Source organism: Eurosta solidaginis, chromosome 1 (genome assembly GCF_040869045.1).
Source record: "Eurosta solidaginis isolate ZX-2024a chromosome 1, ASM4086904v1, whole genome shotgun sequence".
In the NCBI taxonomy this organism is placed as follows: Eukaryota; Metazoa; Arthropoda; class Insecta; order Diptera; family Tephritidae; genus Eurosta; species Eurosta solidaginis.
The window spans coordinates 151,620,639-151,636,916 of NC_090319.1; the positions used below are offsets into that span (position 1 = coordinate 151,620,639).

General features: G+C 38.1%; 1 protein-coding gene and 1 pseudogene across 24 annotated transcripts in view; both read right to left on the bottom strand.

Annotated features, from left to right (window-relative positions):
• Nucleotides 1-16,278, bottom strand: part of LOC137236879 (protein eva-1) — a 3,007,131-nt gene that overhangs the window by 878,585 nt on the left and 2,112,268 nt on the right. The gene's annotated exons all lie outside the window — the stretch shown is intronic.
• LOC137239049 (uncharacterized) lies at nt 11,511-13,126 on the bottom strand (annotated as a pseudogene).

Below are 16,278 nucleotides of genomic sequence, written 5' to 3' on the forward strand. Positions count from 1 at the left end.
AAAAAAAAAATGATGAAGAATAGTCACAAAGAGAACCTATAAAAATATAAGTGAAGCGCTATACAAATTTGCAATAATACATGTCGCGCCCATTTTCATCTTAGGATAGAAAAATGGTAGCGTAGGAAATACAAGAAATCTGATTGTAGATGATAAAATTGACTTAGGACAGTTACTTATCAGGCTGTACACACGTTGTACAAATGCCGCCAATACAGGACTTGGTATTTATATGAAAAACACAGTTGTCCTCATGGACAAATTGGTGAAAAATGATTATTTACTCGAGTAGGCAAATTTAAAATAACAAAAGTAGGTACCCAAATTCTCTAAGATCAAACAATTGCACAAACCCAAAAAGGTTGTGAAAGTGACAAATCCCGTTATAAAATAATTCTTCATAAAAGTCATGACGATTCTGTCTTGGTGGCCGCCGCAGAAATCGCATGACAAATAAGATCAAAGAAATAGCTGGAAAATATGAATCCATATAAAAAGAGCATTAAAGATACGAAAATTTTTTTTGCACCCACTGTACCTTCCACTTATCCATTAATAGAACTACTATCAATACATAGCTACCCCGCTCTTCCATCAGCAACCCCTCTATCATCTATGTAATTATTACAAATTTACCTTATTATGAATGAAAAATATCAAAAAAAAAAAAAAAAAGACACATCTTTTCCTTGAATAATATGCGGTATTAGTTTGATAAAATAAAATAAATACATCCATTTATTGCCTAGGTCTTATAAGGTCATATTTTTACATATTAAGAAAATAGCTCACTCTAACCCCAATAGATTAGAAAATATTAATAGAAAGGTTTCTTCTTCTTTAACTTTAGGTAGATAAATAATAAAAATTATTTCGATAGGAAAATGATTTGCATAAGTTAATAAGTAATGGTAGAATAAATAATGGTGGAAACTATAAAAATAATTTAGAAACTAATAAATAAATATTCCAATTCACTTGATTTGTAAGAGCATGACGATTTTTAAGAGAGTCGACACTCTTAAGGACCGGCTGTACAAAACAATTGTATAAAATTTTAATATAAACAATATAAATAAAATAAGTAAGATTTAAAAAATTTCTACATCTAAAAATCTAGAATTTTGAAAAAAAAAATGGACTTATACAAAAAAAAAAAATATATATATATATACGTAAAAAGTAAACAATAATTATAACAATAAAAATAGCAAGGTCAACAGATCAAACGCTAAGCAAACAACCTCTTTCACTACAACAATAAAATATCAAAATCATTGAAAACATGACAAAGAGTCTCATACAATTGGTCACAAAACAATTGTATAAAACTCTTTTTCTAAGGCGGATGGTGTAGCATTATACGTCATACCCACTGTAAGGTACCATTATATGCGGTATTACGCTGTATAAATTCCACATATATTTTAGTAATAATCATATTACAATATTTTTCCCAACATAAATTATTGAACTAACCCAGACGATATGGAATGCCGAATATGAGACCTATATCCATTCACAGCTAATCAATTATACATATAAACATACAACCCATTGTAATTATATATACTAACATACAAGCCTCTTTTGGGAAAATACCGAAACACTCAAACTGATCTGCTGACGCTGCTAAATGTACAAATCCACATGTATGGAGTTATGCATACAAAAATACATGTATACAAAGACCGTATACAAACAGAAATGTATGCATTCTCCATTCCCTATGTACTTATTTTTAGTTATTAGTATTTAGATATTTATTAATGTATAGGTTAAGCAAATTAGTATAAAAGACAAGAATTTATTCTTATTCCATCAAACTTTTCAATGAGTCTCTCAAATCTAGCTGGTGCATTACAAAGTCCAAAAGGCATCACTGGAGCTGTTCACTTGAACTCATTGAGTACTCTTACCGGAATACGTCCATCTTGTTTTGTCATAGCCAGGGTTTTTCCTACAAGTACGTTCAGTGCTGATTTATGTGCTGCTTCGACAACCCACAATTTGATTGTCCCACAATCTCCATCAACCTTTGCCCAGATGACTGCTTCTGATTTTGGTGGTATTTGCTGACTCTCTTCCACGAGCACTCGTTTACTGCTGTAGCCTCTCTCGTAGCCGAAATTAAGTGGCACATCCATGTTCTTATATCGCATAGTCTTGCTTTGCATATCGATTTTGATGCCTTCGTTGATTAAGAAGTCCACTCCAATTATGATTTCATCAACAATACCTGCCACTATAAAATTGTGTAATACCGTGACGTTCCCAATTGCTACTTCACATTCTACTTCTCCAATTACCTGGGTGTCCTCTCCCGTGGCTGTACGTAAACTTGCTAAAAGCAATGGTCTTATCTTTTTGTTGACTAAATCTGATCGAATGATGGAATGGGATGCACCGGTATCTGCAGTCAGTAAACGTTCCTTTCCATCCACATGTCCTCCAACAGTAAGATTGCTCGATCTTCTTCCAATCTGCGAGATAGAGATTATGGGGCATTCAATTGCGGGAGCCAGCTGCCGCCCCTTGCGGCTGACTCGATTTAGTTTAACGAATGAGTGGTCTTGGAGATTTGCTCATCTCCTTCTGCTCTGCGTTTACGACCACCCACATTATTGGAACTGTTAGGGTTGGTGTTGCAATAACGCGCAATATGCCCTGGCTTTCCACACTTAAAGCATTTGACTGCATCATTATTCTTCTGCTGCGTACCCTTCAATGCTTCCAAAATTGCGTCTACCCAGTCTGGCCTTTCCACTTCCACGCGATGAGCTTTGTATGCTGGCTTACTCAAAAGTGACGCTGTTTCTTGAGTCAGTGCATGGGATACCGTTTCTGCGAATGTAGGTTTTGGGTTTGTATATGTCGCTCGCTTCGTTTCTACGTCCCGTATGCCATTTATAAAACTCTGGATTTTTACCCTTTCGGTGTACTCCACGGGTGCGTCCGCATTTGCCAAATGAGCCAACCTTTCAACATCCGAAGCAAACTCTTGAAAAGTTTCATTAGCTTTTTGGTAACGGTTTTACAATTCTATTTGTAATATCTGTTTCCTGTGTTCGCTTCCGTATCGCCGTTCTACAGCAGCCATCAATGCGTCATAATTGTTCCGTTCGTACTCTGGAATAGTCTGTAAGTTTTCAGCAGCTGGTCCTTTCAATGCTACGAAGAATGCAGCAACTTTATCTTCAGCATACCAGTTGTTCACTGTTGCGGTCCTCTCAAATTGTAGCTTAAGGACCTGGAAAGGAACAGAACCGTCAAAGGATGGTGTTTTTACCTTTGGATATCCGTGCCTCTTGTGCTTCAATCTTCGCTGTTATACGGTTCTCCTGCGATTCCAGCTGAGATGACATTTGCGACGACATTTCGGATATACGCGTTTCTTGTGCTTCCATCTTCGATGTAATCTGTGTCGACATTTCTGACATACGCGTTTCTTGTGCTTCAATCTTCGATGTTATTCGTGTCTCTTGGGATTCCATCTGTGATGACATATACGTTTTCTGTTCTTCTAGTTGAGATGACATATACGTTTTCTGTTCTTCTAGTTGGGATGACATTGTCGATGTTTGAGCAGATATTGCAGCCAAAATCATGTTCAAGTCTGTGCTCGTAACTGTCTGCGATGTTTCGAATTTCTCTTCAATTTTTGTTGTTTCTCGTCCCCATCAGAATAAAATACATACTCGTCCACATCAATTCCTTCTGCTTCCATTGCCTCTCGTAGCCGTGCCTGAAGTTCGAGTTTAACGCCGCTTGTATTCAATCCACGGCTCTCCAACTCCTTCTTCAGTTTCTGGATCTTCAATTCACTGAACTTTGCCATGTCCTTGTTGTCCTCCGGAATTTATTCAACAATCCCACTTCTGACACCAATTGTAACGAATTTAGTTGCAATTCCCCTTATTTGCAATCTTCTGCTGAGTTCGAATCACTAAATTGTTGAATAAATAACTCCAATATTTAATAAAGCAAAATGGCCTTTATTAAAGTACTTCACAATAACACTCAAACTTTGCAACGAATAGCTTGCTTAATAACCAAACTGATTTATAGCTCAAATGAAACTCCTCTTCGCCTCTACTGTCACGCCTTTTATACTTTTTGATTTCTCATTGCATACTTCCAGGCTTTTCTATTCCAGAACTTACTAGTTTGTTTCAGCTACAAAATCGCCAGCCACAACTACGTTTATAAATTCTCATTTGAGTAATACTTGCACAAATTATTGCCCTCTCTTGTGACAACTCAGATAAGATATATGCATGTGTTTGTGCATTGGTTCTCCGCTGCTCGTATACGTACTTATGTGTAGACGCAATTATTGATTCGTTTATGTAGATACATAATGATTGAATTATTGATGTGAATTCACGTCACTGCTTAGCATCGGCTTAGAGATAGCAACACCCCTTAGTTTTGCTAATATTCGTAACAATATATAACATAATGATTGCGATTTTCAGTGCTTAATTACAGTTTAGTTTGTTATTAATGAAATACATAACGAAATATAATCGACATTTGCATTAATGAGGTATTTAACCTTAACTTTTTTCCATTTATTTACATTTCTTTGCGTCTTGATTTTTCAGCTGCGAATTCTCTAATGATATCATCACAATCGACAGATAAAAACAATTCTTATTCTATCGTCAACAACCCAAGAACATTCAGTATGTGTTTGCTCAATGAAGATCTGAGGAAGTTTTTCACGCGTTTTAAAACAGAAAACGATCTCTCTGGGCTACAATTTGCAATAGCAATTGAAACAAAAATTCGCAACGCAATGTCAACATTAGGGAAAGAGTTATGCAAACTAACCTGTCTCAGCATTATCAACAGTTCCAGCGGAGAATAATTTGAAATGTTCTTTTCGATGCAATAATATGCCTTGAAGAAGACCATTTCATGTCCCAAATTTTCCTCAAGATCTTGGGTGTAGTAGTTGCTCAATATAGTGGATCTCTTACGTAATTCTTTGTTCCTTAGATGTTTCATATCAGTGATAAGAGAAAATTAAGAATATATTTTTTGATATGACTCTTGTCTTTGTGTCATTTCTGCCAAAGTACGATCCAAGATAACGTTGAACGTGTTGATACGAAAGTTGTCACGGCCACTCAATTGAATACCAGTTTTCCCATTTTCACCATGTCGTACATTTGGATTTCTTCTACGCATCCACAGCGCTTTGTATTCCTAAATCTTTGTAATAGAGAGAGCTTTCTCTTCATACAGATCGAATTCTTCACGAGTATAAGAAACAACATTGATGAGTCCGTTGAACAATATGATCACTTCAGAAATAGTCGTATTCACCTTTTGTAATTTCTTGCTCATCGCATTGAATGACATTAATCCATAACCTTGCATGAATGCAGTCTCCAAAAGTTACAGTTGAATACGTATTCCTCTAGCTTCGTTTCTTGTTATTGCTTTTTCATGTTGGTCTTCTTTCGTTTCTGGCAGACCACCTTGTATATGATAGTGACTTTAACGCTCGCTGTCGATGTTCAGATTGACTGCAATGAAATATATGCGTCGTTTATTTTGAAAGTGGTTTAAGTCCATTTTTTCTTATATTGAGATATTTAAGGGTTTGTGTTTGATTTGTTTCAAAAATATTGTTAAGTAGTATTAATTTTTTTTATGGCTTTGTGTTTTTGAAAAACTTTACTATAAAAATAAGCTGTGTTTCAGAACCTAAAACGGACTTAGACCACTTTCGAAATTAATAAAATGACTTTTTTGCTGGTAAAAAGGAATAAGTCCACTTATTTATAAGAAATTAAATAATAGAAATTTGCCAATATTTTATCTTTGGCGTAGATGAATGTAATAGCTTTAAAATAAATAGGGAAATTTTCAAGTTAGATACAAATTTTATTTATGTAATTAAAAAAATGTTTTTAAAAATAAATATTAATTCATTTATTAAAAAATTTCATTTACATTCATTCATTTATTGAGGATAATATTGAAGATTTTGCCATATTATTTCTCCTCATTTAGATTATGTGTGAGGTTGTTGAAATATTCATGGTGCATAGGTTGTATATACCTTAGTAACTCCATCATATCCTTATACTTAGGAGTTGAAATGGGACGTACATTTTTGCGTAATGATGTTAATTTTATTTTGTTGAAGTTCCTTGGTCTTCCCCGACAAGGTAATACATAAAGTATTTTGAACTCTTTATCCACTTCCATATATTCTCTATAAAGCTTTTTATAGGGTGCATTTTTTATAAATCACATCCAACATATCCTTAGCCAATTACCAGGTTCGCCACTAAAGTTGTTTAATCTTTTATGAATTGCTTCTTTCAGATAATAATTAATAATAATAAATTTTAAATAAATATTAAATAATAAGTTTTATTTCAGTGGACTTAAACCAGTTAAAAAATATTTGTTTTTTTTGGATTTTGTTAGCTAAGTCCCTAACATCATAGCGATTTTAATGATACTAGACTTAAATTATTTATAAAAAAAATATTATATAGGATTGTGATTATTGTTACCATTAATTCCATTTTTTTTAAATGGACTTAAACCTCTTTCAAAATAAACGGCTCATATATACTACTCAAGGAGGAGTCGATCCCGTGAAAAAGTATAGATGGTCTGTAAAACTCCAAAATAAGCAGACGCTTCTGTACAACTTTCTGCTGCATGTGTACCAGCAAGGTTGACATTATGCCCACCACATCGTGAATAGTCTGCGTAATCTTTAATTTCTTTTATTCGAACTGGAAGTCCGCTGTAAATTCCAGACATGTTTGCTGCGGTATCATAAGATTGTCCTCTAAAATCCATAATATCCAAATCCAGTGACATCAGAATGTTATACAATTCGACGAATAATTCTTCACCTTTGTGACCTGGATTTTCTATGAAATGCAGTAATCGTTCTACAGGCGTTCCATCTTCTTTTACCTATCTAGTAACAAAGGCTAGTTGATCAGTTTGAGAAATATCTGGTGTTGAATATACAATAATGCTGTAATATTTAGCAGTATGCATTTCTTCTATTATAGTTTGACGCACTTTTTCTGTCATGGTTTTAGAAAAATAGCTGGTACTGCCTGAACCCTTATTCCCATACTGAGTTATATGAGTCGCCAGAAAAGGATCAAACTGGGCAATGAGTTCTAAGAACATCATGTAGTTGCCATTGTGGACAGAACCGAATTTCTCGTCGTGGCCTCGGATTGGAAGCCCTGGTTATGCTAACTTCTTATCACCGCAACCTCACGTTTAAAACATTGTTCCAATATACTGCAGGTTGCTCAAATAGAATCATATGGCTTTTATCAATCCGAGCATATTCATGTTCATGAATTCTTTGGTATGCATTTTTCCAATCATTAAATCCTTCTTTAGCAAACGTTGAATCTCCTCCAAAGAGTAAACATGGAAAGCAAAATACAGATCCTTTGCTTTCGGAGTATATTAACCACTGGCTGGGATTCTTTTCTCCATTCAAAAATTTCCGTCCGAATAAAGTAGCTGAAAAATATCTTGACTGATCGCCGTAGATGCGCTTCGAACCAGTAAAGTCAGCATTTTTATTTCGATCAAAACCGTGTTTAATCACGTAGTTGAAGTGCATTATTGACTGTCCATTTCGCTGGATCTTTACAATAGAGCTTATTCTGCACACAATCACGTGTCAATTCTTGTGGTATCTCATTTTCAGCCAATGCTTTAGAAACGCTATCAGCCTCCTTATTTAATTCCTCTCCTTGCGAATTCACTGTTTCCGATGAATTCATTATTGTACCTTCAGAATCTGTAATCGATTAATTTAATTAAAATCTGAAATAAATTCATTGTGAATTTATTAACCGTCAATAACGAACTTGATGTATCATACAAAATATTTTTAAACGCCTGGACTTCAGCAGGCAATACTGATCAGTTTCGAGAATAATAATAAATCATGAAAACATTATCTTTCCTATCTGAGTAAGAATTTTACTATCAACAAAGGCTGCTTTCGAATTTTGACCATCGTATCGAACCCTTCTCAAGAGTTGTAAAATTGAAAAAAACTCTTTTCTTAACAAACAATTCTTCCATAATTGGATTGTTTGTAACAAAAAGTGTAATTTCCAATTTTGAAACTCTTAAGGTGAGCCAGATACTAATATATTCTAGGTCCTATTTGTTCAAATTTCAAAAGAAGATTTGGTTTTCTCCGTTAGTGACATGCGTTACAATATTTGACTAATTAATTTAATTAAAATGTAAATTTATTGTTACATAATATGTTCGGCCTGAGTGCGTCGTAAACAGGCAGTGGGTAGACGCACAAGGGTCGATCTCGCTCAATGGATGATGCACTCAAAAGGAAATAAAGAAGAACACGGGAGGAGTTTCCTCGTTATAAAAATGCACTTTATTGGGTAGAGGTAAAATAAACTTGTTACAATATTACCTGAATATGCTGGAACACAGTGGAGATCGCTGGCGGCAGATGTTAGCTGGTTGGCTGTTGAAATCAAAGAGGCCGGTTGTATAGCAAGCTACAACCGTTGACCCTCAAAATCCTCCGTTTTGGAGGGGAAAGGCACCCACACATCAACCCCGACATGCATATGCATGAGTGCTGACAAAAAGCACACATACACGTGCATGTACATGCATGCACATGCATGAGGGTGATGGTGTGGGTGGTTATAAATTAATTCGAGTATCGAGTATCGATTTGCAGAGTTGCATTGGGGGGGGGGGGGGGTCGCAATCAGGTGCGGAAAAGTTAGGCATCCTGCCTAAACATGCCGGCCCCCCTTGCGATACGCAACATCGTTTTCCGCCAATGACCTCCGCTGAAACGAGAAAAAATTAATATAAGACTAACACTAAACTTAATCTAAATGAAGAGTTCGTCTGCGACGCAAAATGGCCGGGAATCCTTTCCGACTTGCTTAGCATGCCACCTGAGCTAAGATGAAAGAATTAGCGGTTATGAACAGTGAAGTGAATATTTCTTGCCATTGAATTATACATAAATATAGAAATTCAGAATGTAGTATGTGTATAGTCGATGGCCAGTAAGGCGGACGAAGAGCCCGAGGTCTCCGTTCCAGAGTGGCACCGTTCTTTGTTATTCTTTGCTTTTTGTCGTTCCGGATGGAGAGGCCGAGGTCTCCATTCCATATTTGCGGTTTTTTTGTTGGTTGGACGAAGAGGCAGAGGTCTCCGTTCCAGACTCGAGGGTTTTGAGGTTTTTCTGGGCTGGACGAAGAGGCCGAGGTCTCCGTTCCAGCGTATAACGTGTCGTGTCGCTCTCAGGTCGACTGTGGCATTTTATGGATGTGCCAGGGCGAGTGGCCGTGAGGTTGGTTGGGTGATGCGCGTTTTCGCTGCAGCGCATATATTTCGTCAATTGTGTATTATATTATTACCCTACAAAACACTTGGTCACAAAACTTACCCACGCCCATGCAAATGTGACTACGAATATAACCTATCACCGTAAAATGATTAGTCAAATGAGGTGGAGTGACGAGAGCGTTTTTGCAAAGTAGTTAGTGCTGTGATTTCGAGCAGCTTATGCATGTCAACAAACCCAGTAAGATTGCGGTGTGTGGGAGGTTGGAACGGACGTGATTCCAAGCCACCCGCGCAAAATTACTTGTTTTCGTGATACGCGTGGTGTTTTATTAACAAACGTACGTTAAAATATATGAATAAACCGAGTTTAAACCGAAGCGTAGAGGCTGACGAAGGTATGTATTTAATTTTGTGCGCAAGCTCATGAAGAACAGCGCAAATCGTAATTAAATTGGAAAGTGTACCAACTGCCGGTGCTTGCATGCAGATTGGCGATGCGTTCTCAGCGACGCGTTCTATCTGCCCGTACCATTATGCGAAATGTACCATGCAACTCTGTCGTGTATTTCTTGGTTAGCTGACAGCTGGTATGGTGAATTTGTGGTATGCGAGTATATATATACATATATGTATTTGCTTGCCCTTGAAAAAAAACTAGGTCACTGGGGAAGTGGCACACTAAGCCAGTAGAAACTGTTGACTTTTACCAATTTCGGGATTTTGTCGTGTAGGGATTCTTTTATTTCGGGACTCGGATTGTTTTTGTACCGAAGCCTTAATTATGACGGTTTGTGATGTTTGTTGTTGAAAACAACAAGTCCTGCCCCCCAGCCAGAAAAACAAGCCGTACCGACGGGTTGTTTTTTTGATTTTTTTTTTTTTTGTGAATGGGAGCATAATTATTTTTAAATGAGGGTTTCGCCTTTATTTTTGTGCGTAAGTATTTTGTTGAGACTGCCCGAGGCGTCTGTATTGGAAAAAAAACGATCCCGATTTTGTTTCTCTTGCGGATTTTCGGTACCATCGTGCGTCATTTGACGCAGCACTAAAGAAAAGAGGCAAATATATGTAAATACGTTGGGGTAAGTATAATAAGGGCCAGTGCACGGCCTTTTCCACTTAATTTACTTTTTGACCCGTTTTCGTTTCTTAGCACTTCTACTATCTTTCACTACCAAAGCCTAAAATCTGCCAACATTGCAATATATTCGCATTGAAAACAATTGCTGCGATCATTTGGTAAACTCATTTAATTGCCGAGGCCACCCAAATAACACTTAGCGGTGACCTTACCCAATTTTGAAAAAATTTGTGTACAACTTATGAGATTATGAGATAAATCTGGCAAATGAGTACGCCAATATTTTTCTACGCTATTTTCGGCAGTTTCTGTGAATAAATTTGAGCGAAAAAATAAACGTTTTAAGTAAATGCAATTCCAAAAGGGTGAATATTATATGGGCATACGCTATTTATATACGAATTTACATGTATTTCTAGTCTTGTTTACATGTTTTTTTTTTTTTTTTTAAAGGCTTATTTCCGTGAAATGTGAATTTTTAGTTTTCATTAAATTATGAATTCTTTGGTACAAATACGCTGTAGCTACTGTTTTGTTGGAAAAAATCTACCAACCACTTTTTTTTTTTTTTAAACAGTCCGCGCACTGATGCCAGTATACCAAAAACGCAGACAAAAAAAACACACATTCATACATAGGAATGTAAAATTCCTTTGAATTGAAACAAACGGGACTAAAATCAAGCGATTTTTCCCGTTGTCTCATTATTTGACTACTGCGCGTGGCCTGCGTAGTAATATTAATTCATTGTGGAGGCGTCTACACGTCGCGGAAAACAAATTTAAAACAGTATTTTAATTTATACAGAATCAGTAACGTTCCTGCGCCAGGATTCCAAAAATTTGAAGTACTGTCTTGGTGTCCAGGGATACCGATTTCCGAATACCTACATGATGTTGGACACCATTCGCCGGCGTAGAGAATTCAGCTCTTTTACTTGTGCGACCAGCAGAATAAAAAAAAGGAAACAACTCCGAGGGGCAATCACTGAAATAGGTGCATCATGTGACAGGTGATTCATGTAAGTCCATAGGATAAGGCGATTCGAAACATCTAAATTCAGGTGTGAGCATGTCGTAACAAACTAAAAATATCCCATGCGGATCTTGGGTTTCGCATGACCACGGATTCTCACAAAGCCAAAATGAAGTCGACAACCACGTGCTCCATTTCCAAAATAGTCGTTGATTTCAGTGGGCATTCCACCAGAAAGTATTGTAACAGGTTTCGCCACTTTGAGACGTTTTAATAAATCGACTTTGTAAATAAGTAAATTTTTCACTACGCGCTCTTTAAAAGTTTTTGCATGAGGGCTGACAATAGATCGGTCTAGTTGGCCGAGTACATATGGAACCATCCTTATACGACGAAACAAAATATTTGCCTTCATAATGCTAAACTACCGATTTAACATGTTCATCAGCTCGCCAGCGTGGTTCTACACGTTTACCTTTAAGGTCACACGGGACCAGAAGTCTACATTTAGCAGCAATAAGTAGCCCTTGTTGTTTGTGTATGTTTGTGAATCATAAGTGCGAAGTTTGGTGGCCATAAGTCTCACGAAATCCCTGTATTAACTGGTATGCATTGTAAACCGTCTCCTTTTCGATTTTTTTTTTTTTTTTTTTTTGGTATCTAAGCCGGCTCCGTTGCAGGGTAGGTAAGGCAGGTAGAGAAATCAACATCAAATTATCCGGGTGGCCGAAGAAGGCAACAGAGCGACGACCACGAGTGCTGAGGCTGTTCTGGTATCACAACGCGGTGTTCCAAAGCTTGATAACGTTGGTTTGTCCATATTGAGATAATTTCACCACAATTCATCAATATGGCGCCAGGTAACTGACCAACACGTTGCCTTTCTTCACCACCAGGTAATTTAACTTCCAATCCTCCTGAATCCTGCGCCAACAATGTAAATGTGCCATAATCTGTATGAGCACCACACCGTATTATTTCACCAATGGGTAAGTGTCGTTCTGCGATGAGATCACTCTCAGTTTTTCATCCAACTCATTAGCTTCATCACGAGTATTGGTTTCGGGGCGGAAGTTTGGTTTATCTGATAAACAGCGTTGATAACTATAACTACAATTGCCTTTTATGAAATCAGTATCCTCTATGATCGGTGGATCGTCGAGTAGACGTAGTGTAGACTCGTTATCATGTTCGCCAGACAACATATGTATTGTATGTGAGTGTTTCTCAAGGAAAAATTATTGTGGTATATCAAGCGACACGGCAAGTGTTTGAAGTACACAACGTGCAAGTGCTTTGAAATCATGTGCCAAAGATGAAATGTGTTCCGCAAATCCGGGTAATGGTTCTGCGGGTAGATTTTTAGCACTTAATGTGCAAATATTAAATGCATGACGGAGTTCTGGTATTTTACCATTGACACGTTCCACACCTGGACGTATGTATCCATGGTTGTCTTCACCGCTGCGTCGATACTGCTCCTTCACGTCGCTGGGTAAATCAACAAAATAGTCCAGAGAGCAACATCAATTATCGGTATTAGACCTTTGGCTAGCAGTGTATCCACTTTACCATCATTTGTTTTTGTTTTCAACATTTTGTATGCTTTCTGGTTTTTTTGTACTTTAAGCTTTCAATTGTTTTTCGGGATGCTGTTGTCGTTGTTGGTTGTGAGATATACTTTAATTGTTATACTTTTTGTTTGCCATCCACAATTGGCACTGACACTGGAACTTGCTGTTGCTTTCTTAAATATTGCTTTGGCTTATAAATAATTTATAAAAAACCAATATATATTATGCTGATAATGCTAATAAGGAACGTTGACGCGGGCCGCTGGTCACAATCGAGTCAAAACACCTGAATGGCAAAGAAGTTCTGTGATTATTGAAATTTGGTTGTTGACCGTTGCCTTGGAATGGTTGTAATACTTATGTTTTGTATGTACATAAATATGTTGCAGACAACACTATGTACATATATAGGTATTCAAATATCACGGCGTTCGAATTTTCGAAAGTGCATTTTGTTATTCATTTATTTGAATGTAACCCAAATAAATGTGGAGTATTAAAAAATCACAAAAATAAGCCTCGCCTTACTCCACCCAAATGCAAACAAACAAAGACAAAGATGTTCGCATATATATATATGGATAATCATATATGTTCATATTTGTATGCATACAAGATTTTTATCTTCAGCCAGAATTGTTTGAAACACCCCCACTCAGCATTTAAGTAATTAAATTTTGAAGTTCCCCACGATCCATACAATCTAATTACTCTTTCCGGCTGAATTAGAAAAAATCAACTGTGACTGAAAAAACATTTTGAACTCACTTTGAAGTCCCCTGATAATTATGAGGTAGAATTTCATTCTGAATGAGATATGAAGAAGAAATTCACAATCAAAGCTCAATTTCACAATGATGTCACAAATGAGTAAAGGCGTTTGGAAATATAAATCATAAACGATTATTCAAGAATAATCACCTTTAAAGTGCATTTTCCTCTCGACGCTACCTTAATTTTCGAACAGAAAATGCCCGTAACTTTGAACGTGTTCGAACATTTTGGGGTATGAGATTCAAATAGGGTGGATCAAAATTTTCCAAAATGCTGGCTTGGGGCCCCTACTTGTAGAAAATCTGTAATTTTCCCAATCTCACTTTAACGAATTAAAATTAATTTGTATTGGTATCATAACCTGGGCAATTGAATTCGCCCCAGCGTTCAAGGATGCTGGATACTGACCACATAATTATCTTGCCGCCATGGGCAGAAATCGTGGGTTTAATTGGAGTATGGAGGTCTTAACACATAGTGGACGATATTGGTTTTGGTTCAATGAGGAGATTTCTTTCGGGTACCTCTTTGAATCGAGTTACCAGTCGGGGTTTTGACGTGGAACGATGAATGTTGAATCGGTTTAGGTTTCGTATGATCATGGGTTACGACAGTGCACGATTGCTTGGTATCGGTACTTTCCATGATACCTATGTTCAACCTGATTCGAATGATGATGTGTATTGCAAATTTTATTTTTATTATTGGCCTCGTGTATTTGGCCGATGGCGTAGGAGTTTTGTGATCCTCGCTCGGGGTGAGCGAGTGAATTTGGGTTAATTTTTGAAATTGAATTGAATTTGGCTTGTGGGAGGCGGGAAGGTGTCCTCGCTCCGGGGTGAGCGAGTGAACTTGGAGTTTAATTTTTGAAAATTCAAAAAATAAGTGTTTTGTGGCAGATGGGGAATCTGCATTAGGGTTGTTGGTTGGCCTCGTTCCGGGTGAACGAGAGCTGGGTTTTTGGTGGATTATCGATAGGGAGGTGGAGTTCGGAAAGGAGGGAGAGAAACGGAGGGATTGTTATGAGGAGCTCTTGGCCTTCTCGCAATCCATCTCCTCCGTTGGAAGAAGGATCAGTTTGACCAAAGGTCGTCTGACTTGACCCTTCTCTGTTATGAGGTCAACTACGCGAACTCGGTTATCTTCGCCGGGGTGTACATTGACGACTCGACCTAACCTCCATTCGTTGGGAGATAAGTTGTCCTCTTTGAGGACGGCGAGATCTCCCACTTGTATGTTTTCTTTGGGATGCTTCCACTTCACTCGTTTTTGAAGTTCGGATAGATATTCCGCCTTCCATCGCTTGCAGAAAGTATGATGGAGGGCTTTGAGTTTCTGCCACCGATTTATCATCGAGGCAGAGCATTCACTAGCATCTGGTTCTGGCGGAGCCAGTAGGTGGCTGCCCGTTAGGAAATGTCCTGGGGTTAGTGGTTCCAGATCCGTTGGGTCATTCGACCCTGGACTAAGTGGGCGCGAGTTGAGGCACGCCTCAATCCTGCACAAAAGGGTTTGGAACTCCTCCATGGTGTACTTATGGGGAGACGCGATCTTTTTGAAGTGGCTTTTGAAGCTCTTCACTCCCGCCTCCCACAAGCCGCCCATATGTGGAGCAGCGGCGGGAACAAAATGCCAGCTTAATGCTTGATGATTGTACTTTGAGACTGTTTTGTCTCGGCTTTCTGCCAGGAAGGCTTTAAACTCGGATCGTAAAGATCTTGACGCTCCGACAAAGTTTGTACCATTGTCGGAGCAGATGTTTTTCGGACATCCTCTTCTCGCGATAAAACGCGCAAAGGCTGCGAGAAAGCATGGAGTACTAAGGTCACTAGTGGCTTCTACGTGGATGGCCTTAGTGGAGAAACAGACAAAAAGGCATACGTAGCCTTTTGACATTCGACATCCCCTACCGCGGTAGCTTTTGATGTCGAAAGGCCCCGCAAAGTCTACCCCGGTATTGGTGAACGCGCGGGTAAAAGTAGTCCGTTCGCAGGGAAGGGTACCCATAAGTTGGGACTGCGCCTGTTTTCGGTGAATAGTGCAGGTTTTGCAATTATGAATGGTTGCCCTAATCATGGTTTTGATGTTAGGTATCCAGTATTGGGTGCGTATCAGACGCAACATGAGTTGGTTTTCCCCATGCAGACTTTGTTGATGAAACATTAGGACTGTCAGACGGGATAACCGACAGTTGTATGGGAGGAGGATTGGGTGGCGTTCATTAAAAGCTAAGTCCTTTGACGCCCCGAGTCGCCCTCCTACCCGAATGATGCCATGTTGGTCTAGATAGGGATTAAGTGAGAGTATTGCACTCTTCCCTGCAATTGGTTTTCCGGCCTTTAGATCACTATATTCGGAACTATAGTGTTGTTTCTGATAGATTTTAATTAAGAGTTGGGTTACTGATTTGATCTCATCAGGAGAGATTAAAGGTGACTTGACCTGAAATGCTTTTTTTGTTTTGGGGTGAGTTCTTCGGTAGAACCTCATTACGTATGAGAGCACCCGTAAAGCCCT